Source organism: Triturus cristatus, chromosome 9 (genome assembly GCF_964204655.1).
Source record: "Triturus cristatus chromosome 9, aTriCri1.1, whole genome shotgun sequence".
NCBI classification, from domain to species: domain Eukaryota; kingdom Metazoa; phylum Chordata; class Amphibia; order Caudata; family Salamandridae; genus Triturus; species Triturus cristatus.
Genome location: NC_140592.1, coordinates 1,258,873,742 through 1,258,889,073, shown reverse-complemented (window position 1 = coordinate 1,258,889,073; position 15,332 = coordinate 1,258,873,742). Strand labels below are relative to the sequence as shown.

At 41.3% G+C, this 15,332-nt stretch overlaps 1 protein-coding gene across 2 annotated transcripts in view; it reads right to left on the bottom strand.

The window, feature by feature from the left end:
• G2E3 (G2/M-phase specific E3 ubiquitin protein ligase) overlaps nucleotides 1-12,759 on the bottom strand; it is a 504,970-nt gene extending 492,211 nt beyond the window's left edge. Inside the window, exon 1 of one of the 2 annotated variants that reach the window (XM_085627367.1) lies at nucleotides 12,523-12,759. The gene's annotated coding sequence lies outside the window, so the exon portion shown is untranslated. The remainder of the gene's footprint in view (nucleotides 1-12,522) is intronic. The other variant, XM_085627368.1, reaches the window with a different exon arrangement.
• Between the last annotated feature and the right edge of the window lie 2,573 nt (nucleotides 12,760-15,332).

Below are 15,332 nucleotides of genomic sequence, written 5' to 3'. Positions count from 1 at the left end.
AGACAACCTGCAGGGGCCCTCTTGCAAATATATATATATATATATATATATATATAAAATCTACTGGCGGTCGCCAGTAGATAGTTCTAGTTAGGACCGTGTTTCCATAGGAAATCTCAAAATTCTATTTTGAATAACTTTGGCACCGGTTGACGAATCCTCGCGAAATTTTCAAAACTAATGGGGCGCTCCGCTCAGCTCCTACCCTGAAAGTCTCGGGGTGATTCTTCAAGCGGGGGGCAAAGAAAAAAGGGGGGACCCAAAACGCGTTTTCCCCATGCATTTTTCCATAGGACCTTTAGTCGAAGGTACAGCCCGAACGGCTGAACAGAATTACTTGAAATTTTGCAGAGAAGTAGTCCTCAGGTCAGGGAAGTGCCTTTTGCAGGTCTGGTGTCAATCTGTTCCGTAGTTCCTGAGAAAATAGCATTTAAAAGCATATACATATCTATAGCCGCGCACCGTGCGAGCACCCTAACATGCGTGAGCGTAATTCTGATTGGTGGTTACATGTAAGTCAACGTTCGAATCGGTCGAAATCAGGAAGTGTCGGCCGCCATTTTGTTTGTTTTCAGTGCGAGAGTGAAAAAGGAAGGTGGCGAACGTGAACAGGGGGCAGGGTAGAGAGTTCCTGATCCCTTAGCCTTTGTCAGGGGGTCCCTGAAGGACCCCGAAAGCAGAAAATTAAATTTTTTTTTTTTTTAAATCGCGGAGGTGCGCGCAAAGAAATTTTTTTTTTTTTTTTTAATACTTAGTTTATTGTAAAATAAATATATAAAAAAAATAATAATACATACATAACTTAGCATTTAAAAAACCGTACAAATTCACTGAAAAAACCATAGGTTTCACACGTTATAGTTGGGAATTAGCATTTAAAAAACCTTGCAAATTCACTTTAAAAAACCATAGGTTTCACACATGTTATAGTTAGGTGGATATTTCACTCGTAAAAAACCAATGAAATTCCCCCGTTATAGTTAGTTGAGATAACTATAACTCGCGCGACCGCCACTCTATCACAAGGATGATGTCATCAGTGATGTCATGAGTGATGCCACTGACCATGTCATGAGTTATGTAATATGTGACGTCATGAGCAGAGGATTGTGGGCGCGCGAGTTATAGTTATCTCAACTAACTATAACGGGGGAATTTCATTGTTTTTTTACGAGTGAAATATCCACCTAACTAGAACATGTGTGAAACCTATGGTTTTTTAAGTGAATATATATATATATATACACACACACACACACACACACACATACATATACAAACATACATACACACACACACTGCTGTTACTTAGTAAATGTACTTCAATTAAAACGGTTTGTCCACTCTCATTTTTATTACTAAGTGCAATTAAGGAACCGATGATTGGTTAGATTTCAATCTCCCCTAAAATACCAAGACCTAGTGCAAATTTACTAGACAACTACTCCAAAGAAACAATAGCAACAACTGACATGACTGGACTTGCTGCTCAGATGTCTTACTCTCCACCTTCTGAGAAGGCAAAAGGTTATATTGGTCTTACTGCGGTCACGTTTTGGTAACAGTTTACAGCCAAATAACCATCCGACTCAAATACCTCTGAAGGCCCACTGCAGTGCGACTGGGCAGTATTGTGTTATCAGCCTAGCCTAGCCTAGAACAGAACAGAGCCGATTCTCTCCAAGTTCAGGCAGGAGGGGTACCCCAAGGTCCACTACTCCCATAGAAAAATTAGCACTTCTATCCAACTGGACCACTGCACAAACCCCTTGTAGTCATCTCAGGAAGATACGGTGTTGAGTATAGTCCACAGGCAAGGTTAACAAATGATCAAATGAGTGCAAAAATCTACAATGCCTCACCTCAAAGATAAGTATTGCAGCAAGCTATTAAAAATCTGAGTCTGTAAACAAGACCTGACATGCAGTAAACAAATTCCAATCAACTCTCTTAAGCTTTCCCTTCCAAAAAGGTAAATTCTGAGCAGTCACCAATTTTACCCTCACAAGATCTGACTTCTACCATGTAACATCTGGAATAGCTGGGAGGGGGGTGGGCAGTGTAAAGCAGCATTTAACAATCTTAAGTTTTCATAAAAATCCTCAAAGGTTTGCCCAGAGATTGTCATTTCTCCACTTCAGAGATGTGAACTAATGAATTTCAATTAGCCAATTCTGCGCCTAGAACCCGGTTTGTCTACCAATGAATGCTTTGTGACCCAAGTTTCCTGGCCATAACACCAGAAACTTGCACTTTTGCAGACTCGCAGCATGTTACTTTTCACGATTCATTCACATGGGTACCCTTGAAGTTAGTATATCTAGGGGGGACGGGGGGGGGGGGGGGGGGGGGGGGGAGAAGAGGGCCGATACTGGTAATATCCCTAGATGTTGAAGAAAAGTCTGTAAATGCAACAGATTTTAAAGTCATGTTAGCCCCTTTTTAGGTCGAGCCTTGGCAGAACATGCACTGCTCTGCAAGGCATTCTGTATTAGAGTATAGACTTGAAGGTCCGCCCACTCTCCGCCCATTTTTAGGTCTCGCCTGACCCAGCGCATGCGCTGGTCTGGCGAGACTTTTTGTGAGGGCTCCAAAAAGTGCTACCAGGCCAGCCTAGAGCTACAGTGCATGTGCGCGCGCGACGCGCTTTACCGCGATTACTTTCGCGGCCGCACGACCTAGCCAATAGGTCTCGCTTTTGGGACCTTATAAGTATTTAGTTATGCAACTGTTGCAGGGCTACACACTTATAAGGTCCCAAAGGCGAGACCTATTGGCTATGCCAATGCTGGTTTTCATTGACTTGTGTCATTGTCCTTTGTAAATGCTGGCTTCTACTTCATTAATAGGCATGTTAGTCCCTCCTTAGTATGGCCTTGTCTTCATTTGTAGCCTCCCACGAGGACTGGCCTTTTACCCATGTTGTTACACGGTATGTCTTACTTAGTCTCCAAGCACTTTTTTCTTTAATGAGTTACTTCTACTGCAGGCATGACATGCTTTCCTGAACCATTCAGCGCGCCATGCGCGCTTTCACTTTCCAAGCAGCCCGGGACAATGGTGGGCGCTTCTTTGAAATGAAATAGGTCTCGCATATACAAGAGTTTGAGCAAATGGCATTGTGAAGGCCAATGCCTTTTATTTATGTGTTAATTATCAAAACAGATAAATAAAAGACATTGTCATTTACAATGCCGATAGCATGAACTCTCGCAAATGCGAAACCTATTGCAATGCAAAATGCTTGTTGATGCATGAGACAAGCATAATTGTTAACATTAAACCAAGACAAGCTAGCAGTGACTTATTTGAAAACATTGGAGTGGCTAAATATGGACTGGTACAGTGCAAATAGAAGAACAATGCAAAGGTAAGGGAGGCAAGAACACTACCTGCAATCATATGAAGGATCAACATTTGGGAAAGTGTAAAGGCGCAAAGAGTTCTTCTAAAAATCCCTTGAATTTCAAAACACATTGGATTTAGGTCACAAACTTTACTACATACCATTAGGAAAACACTTTATGGAAGGGATTCCATAAACACACCCCTCTCAAATACAGATTCCTTATTGTTTGCTTAACCCATTTACCAATTCGGAAAACCGTTTACTTATTGTTAATTGGGTTTAGTACATTCCAAATAGTGTTTTAGCAGGCACAAACCCTTAGATTTACAAAATCTGAGGGCTTGCGACCGCTAAAACACTTTGTACATGAGGCCCCAAGTACTTGAGACATGATGCCCCAAGTACTTGAGACCGGAACAGTGTACAGAAGCCCCTTCCCTTGATGTAATACAAAATTTAATCTGTTTTTTGTTCTAAACCTGATACATATCCCAACCCCATGAATTCTGCAAAACTCTGGCTACCTTCATTGAAAAAATGAATACAAATAAAAAAGCAGCTATTAACTTTAGACACGAACAAAATCCCACAGAGACTTTCCAGACAATGTGCTCCAAGCTCCTTTAGAGCTTCAGACATGCCCTGCAGCCATCGGGACTATGTTCCATGACCGAAAGAATATGAAAAAGTAATGGATGGAAAGTCTGAATTAATCTCAGCCACTAGTAATTAATCATGATGCTTCCTAGTCCCTCGTTATTTTGCACACCATGCCACCTCATGTTTGGATCCTGCCATAGGCAACTCAGCCTCGACACTGCTCCAATAGGAACAGTTCAGTCCTAACATTAACAGGAGCTAAACTGACCCCTATGTGCACCCATATCAAAAACTGCACGGTGCACCACACAACTACTCCCCAGTTACACTTTACACAGATCTCAACGTTATTACGACAAAATGTAACTAGACAACCGAGACAACACAGAATCATAACATCAATACAGACAGCCACCCAAACACGGCATATAGAGCACACTGGTAAACACTTGCAACAATCTATTTGAGTTAGCTCAAGAGGGATCCTTCAGCTTGCCGATTCAACTCAACCGTTCTGCCAGACACCGACATCTGGCTCCATAGACTTCAAACAGTGACCAACAACAAACAAATGATTTATCATTCCTTGATAAGTGTACATAAAGGTTGAGGATCGGAGATCTTCTCTGGCAACGAGGTCACCTGCCGAGACACTCATTACTTTAACATTTATATAAAACACACTAAGAACATGCTGCACACCTACCACTCCCAAACTAACTGCTATGTGGATGCCATGAAGTAATAACTGTGTTATGGGGTAACTCAAAGAGATTGAAACCATAAACAAAAGACTTAAAAGCACCGGGGTATGTATGAGTAAACCATCCTCAAACTAAACAGCTCAGTTTATTTAAAAAAACAAAAAGGCACCTTCTGCCTACCCTCTTCATATTAGGCAACTGAGTTCTCATTACAATTTAAGTAAGAAACCTGGGAGCACTCTGGGATGGTGACATCATCCTGATTTTACAAGTAGGGGCAGGTGTCAAAGCATCTTTGCGACAAAGTAAGTTCCCCAGGAAAGGGTAGGAGGGTAGATGGTTACCTCCAAACTATGGTAACTAACGTTTATTTATCAAGGTACCAAAATAAAGCACTATCAAAGGTGCAAACCATTGCAGGAAAACTGATTTTTGGAGCTACCTTCCAAGTCAACCTAGTTCACAGTAAAGGATAATCCCATTGAAGGCTCTTGGACTTGCATGAAAATGCAAACACCACCCACAACAAATTACTTGATCCAGATTATAGCTTTCATTCATGTAGGATTAGGATTTAATGAGTCTGGTTAAGTAACGGGTAGTAGACAGGCAATGACCACCTGGCTCACCGAGGTCACTGATTTGTGACACACCATGACACTAGATAGCTGGCAGGATGGCTCAGTGGATCGAACGCTCTCCACTGACATTTATATGTTCAGAATCAGCTGACGTTTGTGAGCAGTATCAAATCCCTTGATCACTGCATTGAGTGACATAATTCACTAGCTTCTCCCGTTATAAGCTTATCTTGGCCAAGTGCAAAATATATATATATATATATATATATATATATATATATATATATATTTTTAAACAGTACCTCTCATTAGGCACACAGCAACATTAGGGGATTTTAAAGCTTGTATGTTTGATGTGCTCATTTAACGGTCAGCCTGTTGGTACATTTCATGTGCACTGCACGTGTAGCACACAAAGCGCAGGACTGAAATAAATGTGTTTACCTGATTTACATTGCCCCACTGGATTGCAAAAAACATTTTGATTAGACTTATTCAGTTTGGAAATCCTCGTAGCGACCAGGTTTATTTAACTCTCAAGGTAAGAAGGAAGGAAAGAAAGATGGTAAATGCTGGCAGCAACATAGACATAGCTGAACTTGAAACACTGCGCGGGGTACATACATGACTTACTGAAAGGCATCCGTGGATGTTCAGTGATGCATTTCCTAACAAGACTCAATCTGAAGAAGTTGGAGCCACAGCAAAGGATGCCCTAATGAAACTGCTTTGCATGAAAAAGTAGCATAGCATGCTGGTACCTGAAAAGTGAATTTACCAATCTCGAGGCTTTACAAATGTGGTGCGATGCCTTGGAATTAGGTCATTGACTGGACAGCGAGGCACTCAGGCAAGAGAACTAAAAGCGCTGATGTGGGGAAAGTAGCATTTAAGGAAATTTCCCATCAAATCAGAAGATTGTTCCACAACAAGCAGTACTGATATATCTTAACATTTATTAATCTGAGCGAAGCGAACCGATAACTTTTTACAAGACGAAGTCTTTAAAGTTAACACTTTTTGCTAAGGACAGGGACTTATGGATTATAAAAAGTCGATTCAGTTATAAAATTACACACAAATAGTCTTTATTACATTTAATCTCATTTAAAAGTTTAAAAATTCTAACAATTGATGCAGTAGTCTCTGGATTCTTCAGAGTACTATCATTAACAACATTTAGATGTAAATTATACATCTAAAGTTAATTTTAATCTAAATGGAGTATTAGCGCATGCAGCGGCTGGGGAAAAAAATGCTTTCCTCGCCTTGCAGTCTTTAAGCACGTCTTAATACATAAAGCACCACATTGAGGGCGATACAATGGTTTATTTTGGAGGAAAGCCAATGCTGCAGTCTGCGAGATTTGATGTATGCAGTTATTCAACCGCCTTTTAAACACGGAAGCAAGAATGACAGCCGAAACTAAGACAGACTAACTGTAAATACTGCAGCCATTTCAATACAAAGAGGAAATCTGGTCATTTTCCGTTTTAGATTGGGGGCACATTCCAGATTTAATATTGTAGCAATGAAACCCAGAAAGAGCGTTAACTGTGAAATACCAACAAACAGAAACCACAATGTAGAGACACTCAACAAATATCAGAACTACAAGCTTTTCGGTTCCACTACGGTCAGAGTCCTCCGTTCAAGCAGCTTTATCCAGATGGTCCCTTAAGTGTATCAACTGGTTTCAAAGCAAATCTGTTCCCCATTATTCAGTATCTGAAATACCTCTGTATTCACAGGACTATTCCAACGGTTCGTAGCAGATGCCACCACATTGGCAGCTAAACCCAAACAATAGAAGCGTCCACTGCTACAAAGGACAAGAAGAATTCATTTCGTCTATGATCCACCACTGCTGACCTTCTAGACCAGTGGTTCTTAACCTGTGGTCTGGGGACCCCAAGGGGTCTGCAAAGACTATGCAGGGGTCTGTGGTTGATTACAAAATTAAAATATTAGCAGAATAAGGTGTATATAAATAAAGAAGCAAAAAATACCATTTAAAATTTTAAAACATTATCGAAATTGGAGGTTAAAAATTAAGTTCGTATCCACAGATTGATTTGTGGGAGCGGTGCAAGTGCATCAACCAGAATATAGTATGGACGATGAGTGGCCTTAATTGAATTGAGACAAGCTCCAACATTCACATTAAATTAAAAAGTAATATTTTTTTGTATTGGTTTGTGAATTAAAAATATTTAAACCATTTTGTTATTTTTTTGGGATTCAAATCACCGAAAATGCTTAGGCCGAGGTCCCCCGTCTTCCAATAACGAGAGTGGGGGGTACCCAGATTCCAATAATGATTCAGAGGGGGTCTACAGAGTAATCCTGAGTAAGTGGGGCGGGGGTTCACATACGTCAAAAAGGTTAGAAACCACTGTTCTAGAAGACCAATCCCTGGTCTTGACTTAGATTACATACCTTTCAGTAATCCAATATATTTCCCATTCCGCTCATTGCCAACTTCCCCCATGTACCTGCATTTATTTTATTTCCTACACTAACCTCCAACACGGCCATTTGTTCCACTGTTTAACAAGTGGATGTTTTGGAGATCTGGGTAAATGTGATACAATTGATGTGCACTGGAGTTATGAATAAGACGTAGCTGGCACCTGGACAAGTCATCAAGTAGACCACATTTCTGTAACCCAAATGAGGTCACTAAGACAGTCTTGGCAGCAATTCCTACTTGAAGGAAAAGCACTGGAACATTCCTAGATTAAGGACATCATTAAGAGGAAGATATCCATCATTGACAAAATAACAAGCTTCTTAACAACTACAACATACAGCTAACACTGCAAAACAGTAAGCCCAATATTGTTTAATTGAATAAGGATTTTTTTTTTTTTTTTCAATGGTGAGGGCAGTACGGTCCAGAACGTCTGCATTTATATACCTGTTTTACATGCACAATCAAGGTAACTTACAAAACTGTTATTAGTATCATTTATCAGAAAATACTGACAGCCAAGAACACTTAAGAGACCCAAATATAAAGTTAAAAAATTACTTCACATTAATTGCTAAAATTGGTTCAAAGCTAACTGTAGAGGCATCGTTACCATCCCTTAGCTTACTTCTCTTCCCCCTTGAAAATTCTACCAATTTGGTCAATGCAGAACGTGTCAATATAGACAAGACTCCGCTACATATTTTAAATTGAATGGATTAAAAAAAAACAACAAAAAAAACATTGCTTAAACATAATGTGTGTTTACGTCTTACGACACACAGTGAGCTGCTCACTATAAAAAAATTATTAAACCGAACAATCCGCATCACCCACGACTAATTCTGCTCACTACATACTTTAAAAGTTGTTGAACATATGGACGCTCAAGTATATAGAGGGATTGCTTGCAAATTAACAAGATGGCAACAAAACAGAAATTTAGCATGAAAGAAGGTAGGTGGGTTATATCGCTGGTGGCAGCAGCAGCCCAGAGACTAAATACTGCTCACAAACTTGGCCTTTGAGGGATTAAAGATCTACAGTTGAATAACCAAAATGAGATCTTTTCAACAGGAATCTTACAAAATGCCACTATAACCTCTCGATCAATATTGCCCCAAAAATTGCTCATCAATAATCACGGTACTAAACTATATGGGTACGAAAACTAATATTACTTAAACATAGTGCTGTGGTCTCCATCTTTAGCACGTTTGAGAGACAAGAGGCCATTCCCAGGCTTTTTTTTTTAAAGGAAAAGTCTAATGACGAAGATAGTAACATTGTAAAACTCAACCTCCACAGATAAATTATTATATACCCACGGCTAGAGTTCACAAACCTGCATGCCATATTTGCAAAACAGCACTACATTTAAATCTACATTTTATTAATCAATTTTTCTTTCGAACTGTAGAATACACTAGATACGGTACTGACAACTGTTTAAGATCAGAAATGAATGACTCACCGACAGCAGACATGGGAATACTGAGACTGCCAGAACTATAACCTCTCAAAGTACTGAATGAATACAGTCCATGAACATTGTTGAATTGTATTTCACTGCAGCAGAACGGCAATATTGTATTGTAATGAGGTCTGTGTTTTCACTTTCAATAAAATTGTTATATAAATAAATAAATCGGTACCAATGTATGCTTTACTTGAGAAAACGTATTGGTATAGGTGTGTGTATTTAAGATATATATGTGTAGAGAAAGAATAAAGTGAAACTGAAACGAGTGTGTGACTCGATCTTTCTGGATTGTGGATATATATCTATCACACAGACATGCAAGCTTTGAAAAGCATTTCAAGTCAAAAACATTAGGTGGGCAATCTGATTTACAATAAATCATGTTTGCAAGATAACAGCATCACATCCGCACGGTTAGATAGAAGGTTTCGGGGAAGAATTAAGACATTGAGACATGTGCAGCTGCAATGATACAATAACACTCAAGAAACAACTTTAATTATGAACTGTGGTTTGCAAACCTGAAGATTGATCTGGTTCAAACCAAGTTTAAGAAATAAAATAGCTGAGCTGCGCCATTATAGTCATCTTTACGCTGCCTTGCTGGGCACTACATATGGATTACTGTTACGACCATGGTTTCTTGCCTAGAGCTAGGATGGCCGTAGCTACAGGTAGGTGTTTGTCAACCTTGCAGATGCTTAAATTATCTTAAGAACGTGTGACTGGTATCCAGCAATCACCTTGAACAAACATTTTCTCTGGACTTACAATGCCAATAAAAAATAAACTTATTGGGCAGTCAAAAAAATAACCAGATTTCAGCATTTTCTGCTGACAAAAGTAACCACTGAGTTTTAGTTTTTGAGAGTGCCTATGTGAATATCTACTATGCCCAACATTCAGAAAGTAAACCTTTCAACTAGTTGGAACAACCTAATGATGGGATTCTAGCAATTAGTTTGATTGATTCATCAGCTTATGTTGTGTCATTTTTGTCCAGTTTCTAAAGCCAAGTAATTTCACTAAAAGCTGGTGTAGTCTGTTAGAAACACAAGTAGTAAAGTCGATGGGTGTGTTGTGTGGGGCAGAGAGATTCAAAGAAATATTATCATATTACATTAAGGTCCATAGAATCTAGGGAAATGAGGTCCTTCTGGTATAGTTAAATGTAATCTACAGATCGGATACCCCGACTGATCCTGCCACTTCCCTTTGCTTCCTGGTCCCATTAAGCATGGACTCCTAACAATATAAACACTTCAGCAGCATTCCTGTATTTCTACTGACCAATATCAACTTAGCTGTGTTCCATTTGTCATTCAACGCACTGACGGTGTTCCTTTTCTGTGTCATTAATGTAAGATCATCAATAGACATTTCTTTACCCGTGGATCCATTCAGCTAGAAATCCGACATAAATGGGAATAATCCCTACAGTGGCTGTACAATCCACCAGCGAGCTTCTGAGAACTTCTCTACCACAGTGGGTTAGTTTCAGACCAAAAACTGCCGTACTACTGGTAAACATACTTCTGTACCATGAAACTACCTTAACCCGTCCTCTTCACGACCCACTACAACAACTATTTTCACATGCAAATAAAGTTCTACTCCACACTCCATGTGCATTAGCATCTCAGAGGTAGAGTGGAAGGTCCCAGGCTATAAAACACTTAGAATACTAACGCAGAGTTCAACCATCACTACTTCAGAAACACACAGAAAACCCAACTTTTGTTACGTCTTGCTGCACTCCCTCCTTCAGTAGGAAAACACTGTGGAGGCACAGCCTCTTCATTCTTTCAGAGTCCCATTGCTGGTATCTTAAAGTGTTTTAATAATGATTGTAAACAGAGTGACGGGGCAGTGACCTCGGTAGCTAAACTAACCAAAGGCTGCAGGGAGTGAGTGAATAGGGAAAAAGTAATTCAAATATTAACACCAGCCTAATTATCAAAAGTGATCTGCAAGCCCTGCAATTAACTGATTACACCCAAAGTTTTAAAACAGAGTAGATGTAGTCAGACCCATACCAATGGTTTCAGTTGTATGTCTCTAGAAACATGTTCAAACCAGTGGCCACCAGCGGCTAGGTATTGGTATTCTTGCTACCTGCCTTTAAAGAAGAGGGATATTGGGGAGAAAATGACTTTTTACAACTACATTAAATTCTTGACTACAAACAAAGCCAGTCTTATGTAAAATTAAGGCCCAGAATTAAAATTATTAATGTTTTTCCCCCCACTTTAAAAAATGCACTCATTGGGAACGAGTACTGCTTCTTTACTCCCCGAGAAACCCTTTTTGGGTAGCTGTCGCGCCTTATAAATGAAAATACTCCCCATCAAAGCGAGAAGCGAAATAATAACACTGAGATAAGGAGAACACCACCGCCTTATATCACATCATGGTAAAGTAAGGGTTTTTGTACTATAAAGGCTCTCACGTGAAGGTCGAAACTTGACAACTGCTTGAAGCAAAATTCTGCCTTTGTTCCAAGGACAGAAGAGAGAAACAAGCACTAAAAAAACAAGACCAGTAGGTCTCACCTATGAGAGCTATTTATTGGCTTTGGCCATGCTGTATGATTAAAAAACCAACTTTCTTTAGAAGTGTCGGCGTGGTCTGTGATAATGCATGTTTTATTTATATATATATATATTAAAAAAACAAATGGAGGAGTGGATTGAGGAAGAATGGGTTGGGGAAGAGGCACACGGAGGGCGGGTGTGAGAAAAGGAAGTGGGGGGGGGGGGGAGAGAGGACATGCAAGAGACAATATGGAAGCACCCATAACGTGATGGGGCAGAAGCACCCCTTAGGAAAAGTAAATCCCTCAGGGTGCAGAAGTCTCCCTGTCTAATAGTGCAAAACACACTCCTTTCATCAAGCACACCACCTTCGGGGCGCATGACCAACAATTCAAACCTAAACAAATACCCTAGATGCACTAAAGCCCTTTCCCATACTTAATACTTCTATTCAGAGTGTAGTCCTTCACAGCATGTCTCCCTCTCAGGAGTACAGGGAACAGCCCCTCTTCCTCATGGTTAGTAGTTGAACTTCACCTTTAGAACTTATCAGGCAAGATTATCATTATGCCCCTCTGTCACAGCTGACAAACACTGGGCTTCCATTTAACATGCAGGTGCATTCTGGGAGTTGCAGTCCAGAGAAAAAAATGACAGAATCCCATGAAAATAGTGTTGTAGTAATGGTGACGAGACTGGCATTAGGAGCCCCTGACACGAAGGCGTCTGGTGCTCTTACTCAAGGGTGCAAGCAGCCCTGTATATATGTGCAGACACCTCTCTCTTGCCCTCACTCACAGCTCCGTGCTGCAGTCGTACTCAGGACGCGGTCCTCTCTGAAAGGTCTGCTCCGGCCCTGCTTCCGCCTCGGTCCTAAGCTTACGGGAACCGGGCACTCCAGCTGCTAGGCCACTATTGAAGTTTCTGCACCGCCGAAGATTCAAACGCCGACTTCCGCTGCATCGCGGACGTGACGGCGCCGTGGAGGGAAGCGCGGAGACTTACGGCCAGAGACAGGCATGCGGGTCAAGCCTCGTTCTGAGACGGCGCGCAGCCATTGTAAACAGAGGGGGGAGGTGTCAATTGGACTAGAGACCATGAGTCACGCTTCCAGACAGAGGCCTGAACCGCAAGAGAGGCGGAGCTACAGCGAGCCAAGCCACGGGGAGGCTGCCTTGGCAGATTGACAGTTTCTGACGCCACTCCGAGGGGAGCGATTGCTGCGCAAATGACTGCCACGCGCAGGGTTTGTCAACACTCCGTGACCAAAGCAAGCATTGGCAATCAGGCGCGCGGCGCCCATTTATTAGGATTAAAGGGCTTCGAGTGCTGTAGCCCAGGCTGCTGCTTCCAGGGCACCCTGGGCGCTGGGCCAGTGTACTTCGCAGGCCATGCAAAGCATTTGAAAAGTGGAGGAGGCTTTGTTTGGGTTCATTTCACCTTGTGCCCCGCCTTACAGTCCCTACGTCTCGCCAGCCCACTTGGAGGCGTCACAGACTTGGGACAGATAAACACCGATGAAAAGCTACAGTAGCAGATCTCTCCCAATGGACAACTACACTGCTGTGGCACTGAGTATCAGTGGCCTGCTTCACCATCCTGAAATGGCTTCAGAACTTCATCTGGATTCTTCCCAAACCTGCTCGAAGGACGGTCCTCCGGGTACTCGGTCTGTCCCGCTGGATTATGGTAGCAGTCTGTATTTGGGGGCTGATAAAGCCCCCATAAGACGAATTCAGATGATGCAGAATGCTGCCCCCCGGACTGATTTGAAAATTGACAAAACATGCTTCAGCCCACAGAATGTATCCTAGTGTCCCAGCACCAGGGCTTTAAGTGCGCCGGGTCTGAGCACCCGCAGTTTTTTTGAAGGGGGCCTCGAAACGGGTCTCTATCGGACTCTGTTTTGTGCCCTGGCAGAGGCGGTGTTGCAATGATGAATGGTCGTCACGAGGTAAACCAAAGTAGTGGTTTATTGGTAAGTTACAAGTAGATGAGTTAGTTCAAGGTCCCACCAGGAGCTGCATCTTTGCTGCTCAGCCCACTCTCTCTTACTGTCATTCCTCCTGTCCACCAGGCACACCAACATTCCACACAGTCATCAGGTATTCCAACATTCCATACACACACTCATGCATACTGGCTAAGCAGCAGGAAATGTAAGCACAAGACATCCTCTTCCCTTACGAAATAAAAAAAACAAAAAAATAGAAACAAGCCTATACGAGAGTAGCACCAATATGCAGAAGGCTTGTTAAAACATTGTATCCAAATATACATCTTAGGTGAAGAAATTATGCATAATGAAGAAAGACAGTGGAGATGCAAATGAGTGAAGATATATAGGAAGGAAGAGAGTGCAAAAGAGAAAATAAGAATTCAACATAGCACACATCCCTTTTCCTTGGAAAGAAGAACCTAAAGAAGAAAATACAGAAAATTTGAAAAAGCAAGAAACTGCGAAAATGTGATACAGAGGAAGAAATAAAAGCAATTCACATGGAAATGAGGATTTCACATGTAGAATGAGGATAGGAAGAAGGCTATCCTCTAAACAACAATATTAAAATCAATTATAGCATGCCCATTACACACTCAACATTTCAAGAATAAATTGCCCATTGCGCACTCAACAATAATAGGGTACACAGCCCATTGCGCACCAAACATTTTAAGTATAGGGATCACTGCCCATTACGCACTCAACAGTTCAAGAATAAACTGCACATTGTGCACTCAACATTTCAAGAATAGGGTACACTGCCCATTGCGCATGTATAAAAAATTATAAAGGTAAAACAACACACACTGAAGAATGGGTAAACACAAGATACTTATAGTGTAAGGAATAACACCTTTGCAGCCACACTGCCAAAACATGAAGAAGTGGCACTAACAAATACATGAAGTAAACTTCTAATAGGGAGAGAATAACAGTAATAAGCAAAAGTTTCATGGAGACACTTATTCTCACTTGACTGAAAAACATTCTACTAACTGTAATAAACAAAAGCAAAAGTTTCAATGCGACACTATTCTCACTTGACTGAACAACGTTCAATAAAAGAAGATTGTAGTATCTTGAAGATTGCTGCTTCTTTTTTTTTTTTTTTTGAAGTGCGCTGTGGAGACTGTGCTACTAATCTTCCAAGTGTCAAATGTCAGCAAAACGCATTGAACATAGCCGATGTGACACGCCAAAATATAAGGTCCATCTTAAACACTGACAGAAGAAAACATAAAAGAATACATTATGCACAGTCACAGGACTTGCCGAGTCGTTGAGTAGATTGCAGCATTTCTTAAGTCCAGGAACTTCCTTTGAGAATAGCAGGAAACCAGCACTTTGGAGTTGCGTGAGAGCGCCATCAAATTGGACGGCATCACTGAAGTGCAAAGTTACAGTCGAAACACAAGATGGCGGCACGTATGGAAGAAGGGAGTCGAGTGGCTCACGGCGAGGACGTGCTCCTCTACCTTTAGAGGACAGCGCAAAGACAAGGAAAGAACGCGCTCCATTATCTTCACTCGCGGCTCTACAAAGCATAGAAAAGTGGCGCATGGCAGCTTCACAATGGATTCAAAAGTCGCAGGCGCATGCTAAGACG